This window comes from Lucilia sericata, unplaced genomic scaffold (assembly GCF_015586225.1).
Source record: "Lucilia sericata isolate MDLA Ls3-8-SP2 unplaced genomic scaffold, ASM1558622v1 Contig000014F_arrow, whole genome shotgun sequence".
Taxonomy (NCBI): domain Eukaryota; kingdom Metazoa; phylum Arthropoda; class Insecta; order Diptera; family Calliphoridae; genus Lucilia; species Lucilia sericata.
This window is the reverse complement of record NW_023994053.1, coordinates 1,224,921-1,245,395: the sequence shown is the minus strand read 5'-3', so window position 1 is coordinate 1,245,395 and position 20,475 is coordinate 1,224,921.

Below are 20,475 nucleotides of genomic sequence, written 5' to 3'. Positions count from 1 at the left end.
CAATCTGCATCTCTGTAAGGGATAGTAGTAAGCTTTTAATTTTTTCAGCTTACATTATAAAATTACTCCTATCATTGGTATTCCCTTATTTCCTGCTTCTCAGTAAGGCTTAATAGTAAGCGAATACAGATGCAGTTACTTCCCTTTTTAGCTTCCTAAAGTCTAAAAATTTTTTACTGGGATGTATCTGTCGGTCCACACTAGGAAACTTGTTTTGGGAAACTTTTGATTTTGCGTGAGAGAGAAAGAGAAAGAATATCATTCATCTCTCTCGTGGTACGGAGTTTCTCGTACTCGGAAACTTGTTTTGTTTTGTTAGATCAGTCTTTATTATACCCTTCACCTTCGTGAGAAGGGTATATATAAGTTTGTCATTCCGTTTGTAATTTCTATAATATAATTTTCCGACCCCATAAAGTATATATATTCTGGATCCTTATAGGTAGCGGAGTTGATTAAGCTGTGTCCGTCTGTCTGTCCGTCTGTGTGTTTGTTGAAATCAGTTTTTAGAGGACCCCAGATATCGGCGAGATCCGAATCTTCAATAATTCTGTTAGACATGCTTTCGAGAAGATCGCTATTTAAAATCAGTAAAATCGGTCCATACCGGAGATATGAGCAAAAATCCGAGACAACCTCTGAAAATTTCATAAAAAAGACAAATTTTTCCATGCTTTGATATACATACATATAGCAACAACAACACAGCTTATTCATTGAGTATTTCGTTTCATATGTTTGGATGGCTCTGTGTTTCATTGCCTTGTGTATTTTGTTTTTGTTTCTTGGTGTATTCATTTTCGTATGTTTGGATGCCTGTCGGTTTCATTGCGTTGTGTATTTTGTTTTTGTTTTTTTGAGAATTTCGTTTCGTATGCTTGGATGCCTGTGTGTTTCATTGCCTTCTGTATATTGTTTTTGTTTCTTGGTGCATTCAGTTTCGTATGTTTGGATGTCTGTTGGTTTCATTGCGTTGTGTATTTTGTTTTTGTTTTTGTTTTTTTTTTTTAATATTTCGTTTTGTCTGTTTGGATGGCTGTGTGTTTCATTGCCTTGTGTATTTTGTTTTTGTTTCTTGGTGTATTCATTTTCGTATGTTTGGATGCCTGTCGGTTTCATTGCGTTGTGTATTTTGTTTTTTGTGTGGTTATTTCGTTTAGCGTTGTTGTTGTTCATTTTGTTTTGCTATTGCTATAATAATGATATTGTCGGGAAAATGAAATACATTTAAATTTTATGAAATTGATATTTATTAAATACACTATGGTGAAGGGTATATAAGATTCGGCAAAGGCGAATATAGCACTCTTACTTGTTTTTTATTGAAAGGGTGCCATCTTGTTTAAAATATTACTTTTTTGTTAGGGTTCAGTACCATTTCAAAATTTTAAATTACCATAAGTATATAGTACGTTTGTTAACACTTAACACGACTTCAGATCTGTCGGGATGTTTCGTTATCTACAACACACACACGCATATACAATATACAAATGTATATTTAATAAATCTGTTTTTGTCACCGTTTCCATTGAACACGAATGAAGTAAATGCTCGTGCGTGCGCTTTGTTTATTTTCATTTTTTTTCTTAATTTTTCATCAATATGTCGAATGCGATTACAACAAATAAGCGAAGAAATGGACAGATTCATCTAGGTGTGTTTCGCAGGCATTTCAGTTTCAATAATAAATAAAAATTAAGAGAAAAAAAACAAAAGCTTTCCCTTTCATGTATGTTTTTGTACTGTTATGAGTATTTAAACAAAATTTTTAACACTTTAAAAGCAGAGACATTATTAATTTGTAAAAGTGTTTGTTAAACACGTTCGACTTTTCACAATATACGCAAAGAAATTTTACTTATGTATATAAATACATATGTAAATATGTATATCCGTATGTAGTAATATTCCAAACACAATTATAATAGTTTTATGCTATGTACTAAATATATCAAGTTTTACATTTCTTTAATATAAAGTTCTTTACAATATTTTCTCTAAAAAATGTGCAAGTATCCATAAGTAGAACCTTACCTTCCCAATTATATTAATCAAGGTCAATAGTAAGTACTTACGTACTTAGTTTCAAATTATAAATTAAGTACTACAACATTATAATAATGTATGAAGATATGTATGTAATTTTGTTTTAACAGATTATGTAATAAAATAAAAACAAACAAGTAAATTGTATTGTATTGTTGATAATGTTTAAAAAACCAATTAACAAATTATAAGTTGCCAAAAAATTAAACATACAAACAAGTCATTTCATTGGGAACTTACGACAACAATAATCAAAATTAACTCACAAGGTGTTTATGGTTGCATCACATTAAAAGCTGTCAACAACAACAAAAACATTTCAATGTAAATCAATTATTTTTCCGCGCATCATATTTATTTACCCCGCATGCCATTGTTTTGTATTTGCATCAAAATTGTCTACTTCCTCAAATAAGATTTGGTGTTCTTAAACATACATAAATACTAATTTACAAAATTATGGTCTGCGGCGAAAGTGCATCACTAAAACGCCTACCAAAATTAATTTGACATAATATTTAAAAAAAAAAGGTTATCTTCACATGACATGAGTCGAATTCAGTGCAGCTCTGGATTAAAATTTGTCATGTTCATTTGTTCTCTACCTGTTTAGTTTTGAAAAAAGAATAATTCTGTTAAATTCGATGCCACTCTGAGGCCCTAAGTAATAGTTGCTTGTTCTAAAATTTTATGAAATATTAAGTCCGATTTGACCGATAATCTATTTTATAGGGTTTTGAATCCGTTTTTTTGGGAAGAGAAAGAAAACAATTGAAAATTAGAATTTAACATATAAATTACATTTTGTTTTTAAATGAATTATTTACCACTTCCATAGATGGTGATTGACCAAATTGTGCTTTAAAGCAAAACATTCTTAACTGCATAAAGTTCCATATAAATTCTTTATTTCTTTGTTATTTAATATACAGTGTTATCTTTTGGCGCACACGCAATGCCATGGCACAGTGTAACGTGCGATAAATAATGAGGAATATGATTTAAAATTTAGTATAAAATGTATTTTAAGGATATCATAACTTTATAACGTTGAGTAGTTATTAATGTTATTATACCCTACACCACTTTAGTGGGGAGGGTATATTGGGTTTGTGCTGATGTTTGTAACGCACAATAATATTGGTCCTATACCCACCTTAAAGTATACCAATCGGCTCAGAATCATTTTCTGAGTCGATTTAGCTATGTCCGTCCGTCTGTCCGTCCGTATGTCCGTCCGTCTGTCCGTCCGTCCGTCCATGTAAACCTTGTAATCAAACTACAGGTCGCAATTTTGAAGATAATTCAATGAAATTTGGTACATGATCTTCTATTGTCCCAGGGACGAAGCCTATTGAAAATGGTTAAGATCGGTCCATTATTTCACCTAGCCCCCATACAACTGAACCCCCCAATAGGGCTTGTAATCCTTGTAATCAAACTACAGGTCGCAATTTTAAAGATAATTCAATGAAATTTGGTACATGATATTCTATTGTCCCAGGGACGAAGCCTATTGAAAATGGTTAACATCGGTCCATTATTTCACCTAGCCCCCATACAAATGAACCCCTCGAATAGGGCTTTTAAAACTTGTAATCAAACTACAGGTCGCAATTTTGGAGATAATTCAATGAAATTTGGCACATGATCTTTTATGGTACCGAAAATGAAGCCTGTTGAAAATGGTTTACATCGGTCCATTATTTCACCTAGCCCCCATACAACTGAACACGCCGAATAGGGCTTTTAAGTTCATAATTATGTTTAATATACTCATATCTCGACAAAAAGCTGCAATAACCAAGTTGTATACAAGACTTGATGACCCCCACGAATTCAATAATAATAGGTTCTCATATGACCCTAGCCCCTATGAAAAGCCCCCATCAAAATTTCACTTAAATGTCCACAATTTTATTCATAAACGGCTTAAGTATGTATATCTAAGGCAAGGTACAATTCAACTTAAATGCTTTAGTATGTCAACTAAATCACATTATATTTTTGTCAAAGGTGTAGGGTATTATATGATCGGCCTCGCCCGACTATAATTTCTTACTTGTTTAGTTATCTATATATATAAAAGAGTAGCGTTACTGACTGACTGATTCATCATCGCACAGTCCAAACGGCTGAACCTAGAATCATGAAATTTTGACAGTAGATGTGTTTTTGATTATGAAGATCCATTAAGGAGGGATTTTTGGAAATTTGTAAATTTACCCGTAAAAGGGGAAAAAAAACGGGTAAAACAGGTTTTCTTAATTATCTTACACAATATTAGTGATAGAAGAAAAATTTTAAATGCACGTGTATCTACTCCTAAAATGAGGATATGGGTGTCTGGTACTTTTTTGAAATTCGTACTTTTTAGGGGTAAAAATGTATAACAAAGGTGATTTTGGTACCTTTTTTGGACCTTTATAACTTTTGAACTAATTAACATAATAACATTTTTATAAATATTTTGGATACACCTCCAAAAATTATGAGACACCTGTTTCTTACTTTTTTTAAATTCAGTCCTTTTTGGGTGTAAAAGGGAGAAAACTGTATTTATGGTACTTTTTTTTTTAGCACATTAAGAAAAATTTTTCGGTTTATTGAATTATTCCTATTAAAATGCGGACAAACTCTTTAATATTTATTGTAATAAAATTTTTCCTATTTCACTGGGGAAAAAAGTACCAATAAGGGAAAAAACGGGAAATTTAATTTTATTCAAACTCATTGAGCCAATTTTTATAAAATATGAAAAAGTAAAATATGAAAAAGAAAAGGGGAAACATTGTACTCTTTTTATTAGTACTTTCTACTTAGGTAAAATTTATTCCACTTTTGGTACTTTTTCTTTCTTCAAATGATACTCTTTGTATGTTCTTTAATATGAATTCAAAACACATGATTATTAAACATACTCGGTCCTCATTGAATAAGATTCTTTAAGAGAGAACTTTTTAGTACTTTTTACTTATAAATGGTACTTTTTTAATTTTCTAAAATATTCCACCTAGAAACATTAATTTTAACATACATGGTCTTGACTGAATAATATTCTGTAAGTAGGAACTATTTGGTACTTTTTGTTCTTCAAATGGTACCTTTTAGATTCTTTATAATGGATAACCTTATTATTGACCTATTATTTGAGAGATATTAGAGATGGTACTTTTTGATATTTTTACGATATTGAACATAGATATTGAAAATAAAATTTAAAATGTAGGGACCTTAGTGAATGAGAAAGGGACTTTTGGTACTTTTTTATTCATCAAATTATATTTTTTGAATTGTATATAATATTGAACACAGAAACATAAAATTTTTGATTAAATGATAACCTATTAGTGGTATTTTACAGTACTTTTTTTTTCAAATAGTACTTTCGAAATTTTCTATAATGTGGAAGCTAAATGAATGATACTAAAAATACAGGCTTCTTACTGAATGCGAATTTAATCACGTGATATTGAACGTATAAAACTGAAGCATTAAAAAAATGTTTAATCAATTTTAATTTTCTATAAAAGTAAACAAAATTTTGTATGTATTTAATTTAAGTTAGGGTAGCGAAGCACCCAGGGTATGCTAGTCAATAAATATATGTAAGTGGGTGTGGGTTTGGGTGTGTAAAAGCAAAACGAACTAAAACAAAATTCACATGACAACTTCGCGCGGTTTGATTTTATGCGAAGTACATCACACACCCTATTTATAATGTTCTGTGATTAAAATTGAAATGATAAAGAAATTTCAGACGTATGGTTAATTTGAATGATACAAATAAATGTTAAAATCAATTTTCTTTTTTTTGCATTTTCGCTTCACTGTGCGACGCCTAAAAAGATAAATTAATTGCAAATGTGTTTAACAAGTTTCTTCTTGTAAACGGTTTTATGTTCCTTTTGGCCTGTTTTTTGAAATTTTTGGCAGTTGGTGGTTCAAGTGCAGAATTACAGTTAATTATTACAATTCTATGCAGTGGCATATTTTGGTCTAATAATCAAGAAATCCACAAAGTGACTAAGAAAACTAACCAACGGCGATTAACTGGAAAACGTATTTAATTAAAGCAGCAATGGGATTTCATTGTACGCAGATACAAAATAATTACTTTGATTCGTTTCATATACATATATTAGTTACATACATACATAGTTACCTCAACAAGAATACATCAGTCTCAACATACTATTTATGTAATTGAGTAAACAATTTATTTAGACAAACAAGAATTTTGCTTAGAGGAGTTTTCGTATTGACTGTACAAAGTGGCTTTGATGTAATTAAATGTATTTTGTGTTTTTCTTAGAAAGAAAAAAAATCTATAGACTTTACACTTCGTTAAGTAAATTATTTTAAGATTATCAAAACATAATCACCATCCACTCACTGATTGCATGCATAATCCATCAAATATTTGGATTTAGTATATAAATAATTCATAATTGAAAACTTTTTAACTCATCCACTGCAGCAGCAGTGGCGGTAGCCATTGCATTATTAACAAACGAGTGAAATAATCTATTATTATTACTTTTTTTCCATAATTTTTATTGAAGATAATTAATTACAAAATTGCATGAAAAGCGTACATGTGTTTAAAATATAAATTTTTCAAATTGAACTAAAATTTTGAAATATTTATTAAATTAAATATTAATAAATGACAAGAGATCAATGATCCTTTACATGACATATACAATGTGTATTATCAATGAACATGTTGTTGTTTGTACATTGTATTTTAGGTACATAGTATGTACATGCAGACAATTTCAACTAAATAATGAAAATCCAATATTTTTTAAAAAAAATGTATGAAACTTTATTAAAAAGAGTTTTTCCTTTAACAGATTTTACTAAATACATATGTATGATTATGTATTGTAGGTAGAGGGAAAGAGTTATTGAGATTAATCAAAATAATCTTGTTTCTTAAGTCTTTTGTTTTTCTTATGAGTCAAAGTGTGCACCAACCATATGTATGTATTTGTTATTTCCTAGAATAATATAAATATAATGCTTGTAATTTGTAGTATAATCTCCTTAAAGGGCCCTTCCGACGATCACACTTTACGTACGACAAGTCTAATGAAAAAGTAAAATGAAATTCCATCCGTATAGCAATCGTTTTTACACGATTGCTATAAAACAATGACGAAGTAAGATGGAACATCTGTTTCACTTTTTTTGTATATGTTTTACATAGAAATACATCCCTGATCTAATGCGACTTGCTTGTTTTTTGAATCATTTCAAAAAACGACTGTCAAATTTTCCATCCGTATTTTCTCTAAATGTGTGATGGTTTGTCATTCTAACAAATAATGTTTAGTAATTATTATTCGAATAATTGAGTAAATTTTATTATCCGAAAATCGAGTTAGTCATGGTTTTTTCGATAAACGAATGCCGCTAAATCAACTACTCCATTTGTATATCACTTAGAAAGTGATTCTGAATCGTATACTTTAAGCACCACCTTATTGGTCCTTAGTAGAACCAATATTTTAGAGTGTTACAAACATTAGCACAAACACTTAATACACCCTTCCCACTATAGTGGTGTAGGGTATAAAAATATGGGCGTAAAAGTGTGATTTTATCAGATCAATATCATATATAAACTATGATTCCATCTGTGGTCTCTTTTATATATAATAAAAGTTGTAGCAAATACAATTTATTTATCCTTATTAACACTCTAGTGATGGTTATATAAAAACAGATGCGATTAGATAAAACTTAACATTATATAAAGCACATTTTAGAATATTCTTTTAATTGTCAAAAAAAATAATTTCTTTATATATATTTACATAAATAAAAAGTTTAGTAGTGTGGTCGCCCTAAAAAATGTTCATAGATGAAGTGAAAGTTTTTGTACAGATTAACATTTGTCAATAACTAGGGATACATGGCTATTTTATTGCGGTCGAATTACTGAGCTCGATCAAAAGGTGGAATGTTACTGTTTTCAAGTTTATATTTTTATTTCAAAAGAATAATAAGACGTTTGAATATCATGTGAAAGGATTTTCGGAATTTGTTTAAATTCTCTAGTTTTTAAATGTTCCATAATCACACTATGTAATATTATACATGGATGTAAAAAAAAATATTCATTTGATGCTGAACCTTTCATAGCTTCATGCAATTGGAACCATTCTAATGGACATTAAACAGACGGATTCGTTCGTATAGACAGAGAGATATTGTATGTATAAACATTCATACATAATACAATGTGTGTCCGATAATGCAATAGTTTGAACTAGAAAATGCATCGTTTGTTTTTTTGTTGTTGTTGCTGTTGTTAAGTATGTGCAGCAACAACAACAGAAATACTCAAACTCCTAGTATGTATTGAAGAAATCGAGTTTCTATTTTGTGCTAACATTTATTACATTTTTATTCATTACCGACTGCTTACTTACTGCGTTTTTCATTTAGCTTTTCTCTCTGTGGATCTCTTTGATTTGATTTTTTCGAGTATGATCTTGTTATGCTGCAAAATGATGTTTGTTGTAGTTACATATAAATGTTTTTTTTTTTCTGGTGATGTGCTGTGCTCTGCTGCAGATACAATCTCCTCCGTAGTTGTTTTGGTGGTTGATTCAAGTTGCAGTTAAGTTGCAACCTGTTGCAGCACATTTTTGTTGTTGCCGTTGTTGCTGATGTTTAGTTAATTTTATTTTTCCAGTATTTTTTTTTTATTATTTTATTATTTTTGTTTTACGTTTCGTTGTATTGCGTTCATATTGCACTCGTAGCATTAAACGAGTATGAAGATGATAATGAAGTTCATTTGCGAGTAGTAAGTAAGTAAGTATGTGGTGGCTGGCTGGTTTTATAGTTAAGGAATACATGTTAACTTCTGCAATATAGTGTGGCATGCATGCAATCCAATGCAATATGTGGCAGAGCGGCAGTGGTCCGGTATTCACTTGAAATGCTCGCGAATGCTGCTAATCAAGTCAGTTTGGTGGAGAACGCGTTTAAGAAAAGTGCAATTATACAATATAGATATATTTTTGTGCAATACCAAATGATCGATCAATAAACAGTTTGAAAGACAAAAAGTTTAACAATTTACTTTAAACAACGAATAATATTTATTGAATTAGAAATTTATATGTACATTTGCTTTAAAAAAGTATCTAAAGACACAAATGTACGCACTTTGTTCATAAGTTAGTGTAGTGTGTATTTACTTGAACTTGATGTCGAGTTTAAAATAAATCTATAAAATACATCAGTTTTAGATGAGATAATTAAAAAAAAATAAATATTGTTTTATATAAATGTCATTGCGGTCTATTTGTTCGAAATATTAATAAATATCCGTTAATCATAAAATTGGTAAGTACAGGTGTTAAATTGGGTGTCCTTATTAAGACATTTGGGGAATATTCAAAATTAAATATTTTTCCAGTAAAAGAGGAAATCAATTTAAAAACAAGTTCGTAGAATTCTAAAATCGTTCACTTCAAAAATGTGATGGCAATCCATTTTATTTGAACTTGTAATCGTACTTGCATTTGTAGCATAAAACGACACGGAAGTACTATCTATTAGAAAAAAAATAAGAAATAAAAAAATCTTTAGTAAAATCTCAGTCATTTTACTTTGACATATTTTTAACCATAAAAGCCACTTTATGTCTGCTAATAAAACGACAATACAAAATAATTGCGTTTAGACGAGTAAATAAAATAAAAACTTTTAATGTAAAATAAAATACAAGTTAAAAAAGATAGAAGAAACAAACAAGAACTCACATACTCACACATCAATCTCATCGGATTGGATTGATGATAGATAGTAGATATATAGTTACTTATTTGTAACTAAGTATCTGAACTTTGTTGCTTTCTTTTGTTTTTCTCAGTTTGTTGTTGTTTAAGGAGCTTGGGGAAATTAAAATGAAAATAATTTATATTTCAATTTCTATATGTCTAGTTCAGTGTATGACGGACTGACGATTGACTTGACTGACTGTTTTCTATTTCTTAATTGAAATTTACAATAGTTAAGAAATTAAAAACGCACAATCACAAACAGATACATAAATCTAAAAAGAACAAAACTAAACAAACTTTAACAACTTGAAATATTTTATTTTAATGGCGAATCGAATATCAAGAGATTAATTTAAACAATATTTGTATGTGTATGTGTGTGATGTTTAAAAATCATTATTACCAGCATGCGTCCGTTCGATCATCATGTGTTTTCAAGTTCGTCAACAAGATTTATTTCCTTCTGAGTTTTTGGAGGACTGTTGGCTGCATGCCTGCTCAAATGGATGAACAATATCAAAATAGATTGATGATTCGTTGGTTAACAAAGAAAACATACTTAAGTTACAATCATACACACGTAAAGATCGATGGATATGGCTGCATTACAGCTACGAAGATGCAATACATATGTTTCTGTAAATGTTTGTATGTGTGCATGCGTTCTAGCCTAAATGGATGTATATCGCTAGACTTTTTTCTTACCAACAAATATAAATTGAATGACTTGACTTAAAGATCCGTTTTAAACTTATGTAACAATGTGTTATTTGTTTTTATAGACCCTCAATGTTGTTGTTCTGTTTAAACAAAAAGAAAGAAAAAAAAATTAACTACTTGTAAAAAACCTAGTAAGTGGTTTAATATTAAAAAAAACTATATCTTCTTTTTTCATTCTTTGTTTTTATTTCTTTTTTGGTTAAAACCACCTAGGAAGTCTTGTCAAGAATGTTTATGTTGTGTTGTTTTATTTTATTATATTTCTTTGTTATACTCACAATATAAACACACATATGTACGTACCCTTTAGGATGGCCCCCATTCTCTGCAGCCATAAAACTAATGTAGATTTTCCAACCACAACATAATTTGTTCAAGCATTAGATTATTGTTAAGCTGAATCTAATAAACAAAATAATCCTGTTTTTAAATATGTTGCCTCTTATGAATTGCAACTACAAACATACTTCTTTATGTAAAGTATCTTATGGTAAAACAATAAAATCACATCTTTGTTTATCTCAAGGATAATTGTTTGATAACCCAGCAGTTCGACAAAGAGTCAATGCATACGAAAGAAACAGTAATTTCCACTAATAGTTAACCACCTGGATGATCGTAATTCGTATGTTTTGGGTCATTCGTCACGAATGTACCCTTTGTAATCGAGAATGAAGACAGTCGTCACTTTAGTGTCCTCTTTGTAAGCGGGAGCGGAGACAGTCGTCTTTTTACTCTCCTTAAGTAACCTAGAGATTATACTCTTAAAAGTTGTTTTTTTTTTTTTGTACTTCCGAAAGACAATCGTCACTTTAGTGTCCCCTTTTACTGTCTCTTTGTAGGGTGTAGAGTGACGATTGACTTCCTCGTAGGACAAATGGTCGGTCACCTGGGTAGTCAGGTGGCTAGGGGCCACCACAAGTGGTAGGTTAAGTGGTCAGTTCGGAACTGTCCCGTCGAACTGCTGGGAAATATGTTAGCTGTGTTTTTTAATCCATAAAAAAACTGGGCCATCCTATTTATTATTATATATGTAAATATGTACATACATATTGTTCCAACATCTTCGATGTTTTATTGCTTCAGTTCTTTTACAGGCGAATTCTTAGGACTCACATCACTCACGGCAAACTGCATAAATTAGCTAAAAGTATTAAGTCGAGTTAGTATATCATACACTCATGAAAAATTTATTAATACATAAACCTTAGGGTGACCCAAAAATGCAAGACAAATTTGTTGCCTTGCATTAATATCTATCTTTCCCTCGATGTACACATTTCATGTTCTTTTTGACGCATTTATGTTTTATAAAAAATTCGCGAATGTTCTTTAAATCCAATAAAAATTATAATAATTGGTTTCTCACACGTCTGATCTTTGTTGTCCATACAGCCATCCGGTAATTCTGATATGTGAATTTAGTGAAGGGTATAAAAACTATGAAACAACAATTGCTATCCAAATAGTAACCATAACGTAACAACTTGTAGGTAATAATATTTAAAACACATCTAATATTGCACAATATGAATGCAAGAAACTATTCTGCATATTTAATAAGTATAGAACTAATTACTATCGGTTAAGTTTATTTTAGATATATTAATTCGATCTGAAATTTAACATAAAGTTGAGCATAATTAGTGACAATTTAGTTCAGGTATCCTAAATAACAACATGACAAGATCCTAAATACTTCATAGTGATCATAGTGAAACTCGCAAAGGACATTTGATTTTTGTGTAATTGTTGGCATTCTTACAAAAGAATAGCCTGATCTAGTGAGTGCGTGGATGCATGAGAATGTATCTGAATGAATGGATTTAAAATACCGTTACAATCATGTTTTTGTGTCATGTTGTCAACCAACATTTTATTATAAAGGAGCGCATCTTAAGCTTGTTCCAAAAAAATGCTTATACATATATGTATATGTACACATGTAGTACACTTGTATTTATGTACCACTAAATATGTATGTATGTATATGTAAGTATTAACAATTACGTATACAAAAGTTTAGTTCACATTCATTTGGTAGGATGAAAAGACAAGATGACAGACAAATACAATCTCAACATAAATTTGACCAACATCGTCAAGGAATACAACAATGATAAATGATGTACATATGTACATATATTCATATGTATGAAATTGTTTACGTATGTAGGTATTTATTTTTACAATCCTACAGTCGAGAAGTACAAGTATTTACACATATATAAATACATACATATATAATCTGCCTTGCAAAAGAAATACAAGTATTTTCACTTGTATTAAGAATTTTTGCGATTTTTAAAACAAAAATTTGTTGACTTTTGTACGTGCTTTTGTTTAATTCGATTCATCGATCATTGTCCCTTTGAAAAGGAATCGCTAAAGAAGTAAATACACGAATTGTGAAAGTTTTGGCTGTTTTACAAAAAATGTTTTTATATCTACTTAAATGTGGTACATATTTTGGAATGAGAAATTTATAGCATGAAAATAACAAAACCAGATACAGCGATTGACTTACCATTCGTGGTCTTTAATCGTTCATCAGCAAGTCATAATTACACATACAGTTAATCTCAAAAATAAGTATACAGAAATACTGACAATTGGTTTTTTTTAAAAAAGGATATTATTTTTTCAAAAATCAAAAAAGTAACATATTTATTTATTAAAAACAATTATGATAATTATTATTCACTACTTTTTTCCGGGTTATTTTGGTTACTTGAGTTCTCATTTAAGGTGTAGTTAAATAGGTACAAAATTTACGTCACAAAAGTAAGTATACAGATAATTTCAATATATATTTGGCTTAATGATATTAACAAAATTCATGACAATTTTACCTGTTTGAATGTAATTATTTTATAATAAAATATTCTGTACACTATAACATGGAAAAAATTCACTTTTTGTTCCGAAAAATTGAAATTTTTGGTAATTGATCTGAATATTATTTATAGGAGCATTTTTGCCTATTTAAGAACATTAAACCCCCGGAGTTTTGGATCGGGTATTCAATAATATCCCTCGTTTGTTCATTATGATGCATTGGAAGACGATATTTTAACTTTTAAATTAATTGTTTCTTTACAATAATTACAATCCATTGCGGAACATTGCCGTTTTCGATATTTAACGGCGATTTCCTAAAATTTATATCTTAAAATGCGATATTAATAATACTTGCACTAGTATCCATTAATTAAAACAAGTTTTTTGGTTCCAATCATGCATTACACACTCCTAAATACTACCAATAATCGTCAAATGGTGACCATGTCAATAACTTACACTACATCTCGGTTCTGAAATTGATTATTGTCCAAAATAGTAAGATTTTTATATTAAATCAGGCTCAATTGGTGGTATGAATACGAATTGAACAATTTTGAACACGGCTACATCTTAATTTGTTGCTAGAACAAATAAAATGTCCGATCCATAAAACATGCTTATTGTATCGAGTATATCAAGATATGATTGGTAGCATTATTGTATGCTTTGGAAATCGGAGTATTTGGAAAACCTGTTTAAATTAAAGGAAATATATAGAATTATCCAAATTTTAAAGTTTATGTTGTAAGTCTTAAGAAATCGGAGTTAAATTTCGGGTTTTTAAGAACGTACTGTGTTCAAAATGGCCAAATCCATGCATATAACATTAATTTCGAAATAACAACTCTTTTCAAAAGTTAAAAATTCTATTTCCAATGCATCATTTGGAGGGTTCAATGACCACCAGATCCACAATCCGGGGTCTAAAGTGGAAAAAAATCGTAGAAATGAGAAAAAACTGTTCTACTAATTAATTCCGGAGTCAATCGGCCAAATTTCAAGATTTCGGAACTAAAAGTAGATTTTTTCCAAGTTATTGTGTAAAAAATATTTTATTAAAAAGTAATTATATTAATACAAGTAAAATTTTCATAAATTTTGTTAATATCATTAAACCAAATATATACTGAAATGATCTGTATACTTACTTTTGTGACGTAAATTTTGCACCTTTTTAACTTTAGCTTAAATGAGAACTCAAAGAACCAAAATATGAAGAAAAAAAGTAGTGATCATAATTGTTTTTAATAAATAAATGTGTTACTTTCTTGTTTTTTGAAAAAATAATATGTTTTTTTAAATAAAACCAATCGTCAGTATTTCTGTATACTTATTTTTGTGATTAACTGTAAATGTACATGTGTTGAAATCAAAGCATAAAAAGCTCCAGAATATAAAGGTTTAGTACAAAATTATCAGTATGTAATTAAATACAAATATCCATCTTTATAAACTTCAATTACATAGGCCAATACATTTTTAACCCAGAGACCAAAGTATACTTTGGTATAACCTTTCTTTAATAAAAACTTATAAATATAAATTTTTCATAAATATCTTTTTTGAATGTAATGTATATTGTAATGTATATTGTATTTTCTGAGATAATACATCCCATTGATTTTTTTATGTAAAATAAAGACAAGGTAAAATTTTTGGGAAATTTGGATCTTTAGGTTTAGGTCTTTAATTTCGAGTCGACAGATTGGACTTCATGCTGCTTTAATATCTCAAATATGGCTAAAAATGTCAATCTTTATGACACGATAACTAGAAAACCTGATGTAATCTCAATATTTCAACTTTAGGTTAGCGAAGCATGCCGGGTTATAGTTAATTTACTATAAAAATAAATAATATTATCTTTGCATTTCAGTTGTTTGTACATTATTACGAGTATTTTGTTATTTTTCAAGCTCTAAATACAAGAAGAATAAGTCAAGTGCGTTAAATTCAAAAGTGCAGTTATCTCATCTCACTTTGTGGTCATATGTTGTCGGTTGTACACCGCTCGGCAGAAGATCTTACAGTCAGGCTGTCTAAAGCAAATAGCTTTAGTATGTGTGTAGATATCTTCTTGTGTTCCTACTTCTGAAATTCATCTACTACTACTACCTACTCTACATAAATAAGTAGTATTTCCATGACCATGACAGCAGTGAGTATGACTACAAGTTCGAGTGCATTTGCAAACAGCTTTCAAACATTTTTTTCTTTATTTATCACAATATTAAATTGTTTTTTTTTCTGTGCTTTTTGCCAGATTTGTTAAATTTCCTGATTGAATTGCTTGCCACCAAATACTATTGAAGATGTTGTGGTCGTAGTGTTTACACTCAGAGAAAATGTGTTCGTAACATTTTAGCATAATTTATGTTTATGTTGTTTATATTTCCATAATATTTAAATAAAAAATCGGTTTTGCTCATTAGCACAATTTTATGAAAAGTAAGTAGGTTAGGTTGATGGGAGGAAGAAATACACCTAGGCTACTATCGGGCCTGTTCAGAAACTCAGTTTCCTGGACGTAATTCCTAAGAATTTTCCAATCTGTGTTAGTCTGGAATGTTATTTCCGGAATAACATCACATCCAAGATACTTAAATATAATTTTGACGAATGCCTGACAGTTGCAAAGAATATGCTTCACAGTTTCACTGTCCTCTCCACATGCTCTATATTCGTCTGAATCCGCACGTCCAATTTTGTATAGATGTTCTTGTAATCCTGTGTGTCCATTCAGAATACGTTCCATCATACTAACTTCATACCTTATGGGATTCTCTCACCCATATTTTTAATTCAGCTTTTGTTGCGTCGAATGGTTTTGCGTTTGTCAGGTTAACTACCTCGAGCTCCCTTCCCTTTAAAGCTATTATATTCGCCCTTTCGTTGCCGACTACTCTCGAGTGGCCCATATGATGTAAACCTTACCTCTGGGAGAGTATTCCATTAAAGCTTACTTATTTAATTCTATCACCTGATATCGTCCAAATTGCCTTCTGGCTGTAGGTAAATATTTACCTACAGCCCTGTGGGCGCCATATTTATTCTAATCCAATTTACACGTTCCGTTATTGCTCGGACTTCTGCCTGGAAGCTTGTGTTATGATTCTGGGTCTTCAATATAGAACCGCAGGCCCACTTTGTTCCCCAATTTAGAGCCATATGTGGTCTCTCTATTTTAATTTCCGGTCAAGGATTACACCTAAGTACTTAACTGTCTGTCACCGGTATTTACTTGCCCAGGAAGCGGTTTCCGCCGATCGTCCCTTTACATTAGCATGCTGCTTAAATTTAAGGTCTTTGTCTGGTATACTGCTTTTAACCATACTATCGACTATCAGTTCCAAGGTTTTAAGTAGGAAGGACGTAAGATTTATCGGCCGATAGGACCTAGGTGTCCCAGCTATGCGACACCGGTTTGGGTATAAAATAAGTATGTTCTTTAACTAATATTTTTCTATGAGGTTTTTATTTTAGTGGTAGACAACTTAAAGATTCTACATTTTTGTTATTTTGCATAATCTATGGATGTGGTGTAACTTGTTTTGTAATGAGAAAAATTGCATTGCATGGACTTTACAATGTTGGTCGTTTAGTCTACTAACATGTTTACATTTGATCACTTCAAGTAAATATTAGTATTACAGTTCTTTCTTCTACATCATCATCATCATCGTCGTAACAATCATCAAACAAACGCCTTTTTCAAGTTTGCATTACAAGTTAGAACCACAAATAGCAAACATGTATATATTTATGTATGTATGTGTGCATTATGTATTAAACATGCCCTTCGTTTTATAAGAAATATTTAAAATAAATATTGAAGCAAAATTTAAAAAACTGTAAAAATGGATTAAATAGAAAAAACACCAATTTTTGCCTAAATTGTTGCAAACAAATTGGGGTGTTAATAAAACAAAAGAACTTTGTTTTTTGGGTTAAGAGCAGGACTAATAAACGTACATAAATATGTATATATATTTATATATGAGTATAATATTCAAGTTTTCCTAAAAGATATATTGAGTCATTTCCATTAAAGTGGGAACAATTGTCAGTCAATAGTATTTATTCAATGTCAAGAATGTGGTACCATTTGTAAAAGTTGCAACAAGATGTAGTGTAATTTCAATCAAATTGAAATTAGATTGTAATTGTATAGCGGTGGCAAAATTAGTGCAAAACTTTATTAACAAATAATCGTAATAAAATCCAAATTGTTCTAATGTATTGAAATTGTCATGTCGATTAAACGGTAAATAAATAAAAAATTATTGACATTTTTCAAGACTGAAATTTGATATTGAATTTTAAACTTTATCTTTCTTTAGTTAGTATAAATATTCCAAAATATTGCAAATCATCCATTGTACTTACTCAGCATACTTTCCAATGATTACTCGATACCGCCTTCATTACTTAGACTATAATGGCTTACAATTATAGTAAGTCAATATAGTCTAATCTATATATATAAAATTCTAATGTTACTGACTGACTGATTCATCATCGCACAGCCTAAACGGTTAAAGCTAAAGAGCTGAAATTTGGACAGGAGGTTGGTCTCCCACATATCCACTAAGACGGGATTTTTGGAAATTCGAATGTTTAAGGGGTAAAAAAGGGTAAAAACGGGTAAATTCTCCTAAACTAGACAAGATACAAAAACAGTTTAAAGCATATCGTCGTTCATTTAAAAAATTATTGAACAGGTGTCTGGTACTTTTTTCAAGTTCGGCCCCTTTAGGGAATAAACGGGTAAAAACTGTATTTTTGTACTTTCTTCGCACCCAGTGAACGTTCAAAAAATATTTTTGACTCCTTCATAACTTAACGAAAAAATAAAAATATAAATTTAGTACTTTTTGGATATTCGTTCGTTTAAGGGGTTAAAATTGTACCTATTTTTGGTACTTTTTTCATAAAACATTGTTTTTGGTTTATTAACTTATACATAATAACAGGCTTCCACTACGATGTTGCAACTTTTTGGAATAGAATTTTTATTTCGTTAATGGGGAGGAAAAAAGTACCAAAAGGGGTAAAAACAGGAAATTTGATTTTATTCAAACACAATGATCCAATTTAGATAAAATTTTTAAACTTAGAAACACTTAATACCTAATGGGATGTTATTTGGAACCCCGGTACCAAGTGATATTTTTTGGTACTTTTTCATTCTCCAACTGATACTTTTTGAGTTTTCTATATTATTAAAATAGAAACATGAAATTAATAATAAAGGGACTTTTCGCTACTTTTTCGTTCTACACAGGTACTTTTTGGAATTTTCTATAATATTGATCCTAGAAGCATGAAATTAAGCATATAGAGCCTGGAGTAAATGAGAATCTATAAGAGGCGACTTTTTGGTACTTTTTCGTCCTTCGACTGGTACTTTTTGAGTTTTCTATTAAATTGAACCTAGAAACATGAAAATAAGCATGTTGAGCCCGTAGAGATTCTCATTTACTACGGGCTCAACATGAAAGGGGACTTTTTGGTACTTTTCGTTCTTCAAAAGGTACTTTTTGTGTTTTTTATAACAAGAAATTAACCATGTGGAGCCCGGAGTCAATGAGAATCTATAAAAGGGGACCCTTTGGTAATTTTTCGTTCTTCAACTGGTACTTTTTGAATTTTCTATAATATTGAACTTAGGAACATGAAATTAAATAAAAGAGGTCTTTTGGTACTTTTTCGTACTTCATTGGTACTTTTTGAGTTTTCTAAAATATTGAATATATAAACATAAATTTAAATAGGGGACTTTTTGATATTGCAGATATATATACATTTACAATAATATTTATTTTATTCCATTACGAGGAGGGTAGCGAAGCACACTGGGTATAGCTAGTGACTTATAATTTACTATATACGTGAGTACTTACTTTTTAGTCTTGATATTTTGTTTTAGAATATTGATGGGTAAATTCTAAGACCATATTCGTATGCAGCGCCTGCTCAAAAGTATACATTGGTCTCTGGGTTTCGACTTTTCAAATGTTGTTGGCGTGTGTAATAGATATTTTTGAAAATAGATGAAACTATATAAAATAATGGCCCACGTTCAAAATCCAGTCTAGTAGCAAATAAGCGATATATGCAATTAGTCAATTTGAAATATTCTGCAAAGAATTTGAAAGGAGAACTTTAATTGTTGTTGTGCAATTATTGGTCCGTTCATTTGTGAAGATAAAAAACTCTGTAAATCGGTAAAGTTGTTTTATTTTTCTTATAGAATGTTCTAAGTCAAAGTTATAATTTTATTATGTAGTCCCATAAAATTTATAAAAGCAATTGTCAACACGCGAGAACACAAAACAGGAAGTTTTCTTTCGAATATTACCTTAAGAAATTAAGTCTATTGTTAAAGACATAAAACGAACATTTAAATAGACAATTTTTAATCTATGTTTGTTATGTTGTGAGTAGTTAGTTGTATGGCGACATTTCTGCTTAAGTATCTTAGCTTTTCGTACTTTCAAACATACATATGTACATGTAATTTTCTTGTAATTGTTAGTATTTAGTGATTTTTAACACGCTCTGATCTAAATTCATCAGCTAACGACACTATAGTTTATTTACACACATGGTAAATGACACAAACTACATGTGAAAGAAATTCGTTCTTGTTGCACCTGTTGCTGTTAATTTTTTATCTATTTTTTTCTTTTTTGTCTGTGCTTCTGTTACATAAAACTCTTGGTCGAAACGCCCTCGAAATGTAATATAAAGAATGCACTTCTTTATATCTTTACTATCAACCGCAACAGTAACGGGAGTATTTATAGCAGTAAAAGGTCTGCATAAGTGATTTTGTTTGCTAACGAGTGATTCTTTGTATTCAACTCGTTTTTTATTTAACATAATATGTATTTACCAGTTTTTGTTATATAGGGAGTAAGCAATTTGTAATGAATTGATTCACTCGGTTCAACCTTTTTCTTGAATAATTGATGAATAAATTTTTTAAGCTGTTAAAACGAGAAGTTTTCTTAAAATATTTTCTATATGAAAAGAACTAACATTTCTAATC